Source organism: Galeopterus variegatus, unplaced genomic scaffold, assembly GCF_000696425.1.
Source record: "Galeopterus variegatus unplaced genomic scaffold, G_variegatus-3.0.2 Scaffold7151, whole genome shotgun sequence".
Taxonomy (NCBI): Eukaryota; Metazoa; Chordata; class Mammalia; order Dermoptera; family Cynocephalidae; genus Galeopterus; species Galeopterus variegatus.
Window position 1 is genome coordinate 4,808 of NW_007733262.1, and position 661 is coordinate 5,468.

Here is a 661-nt window from a genome sequence, read left to right on the forward strand (position 1 = left end):
CCCCCCCCCAAAAAAGAAAAGAAATAAGGCTGACGAACAATCTTTGTCAAAGACGTATAGGCATTCAGTTTGTTGAGCAGACAAAGTAAAATGTAGTCAGTGTGTATAGTACACGGCTGTGTGCTGTGCATTGTCTGTACAGAACTATAGAAGTGCATGTCCCAATACAGTAGCCACTAGCCCCATGTGGCTATATTTGAATATACACTTAAGTTTAAATTAATACAAATTAAATAAAATGTAAAAGTCAGCTCCTAAGTCACATTTCAAGTGCTCAAGCCACATGTGGCTAACAGCTACCATATTAGGCAGCACGGTAAACTGTTTTCATCATTCGGCTCTGTTGGGCAATGCTGGTGTAGAACACCTCTGGAAGGACACACAAGTGGTAGTAATGGTGGCCTTCGGGAAGGGCAATGGGAGGTTTCAGCACCACATACCCTTTTGTACCTTTTTAATTTTATATCATATGCTTGTATTACATATTTAAAAATTTAATTTATGGTTTTATACTGCTAAGAACAAGGGTTGGTTCCCTGTACCAGCCAGCCACCAAAAATAAATAGTTAAAAATAATTTATAAAACAAATTGGAAAGGGCTAGTCAGTTAGCTCAGCTGTTTAGAGTGCCAAGTTGTAACACTAGGATCAAGGGTTTGGAT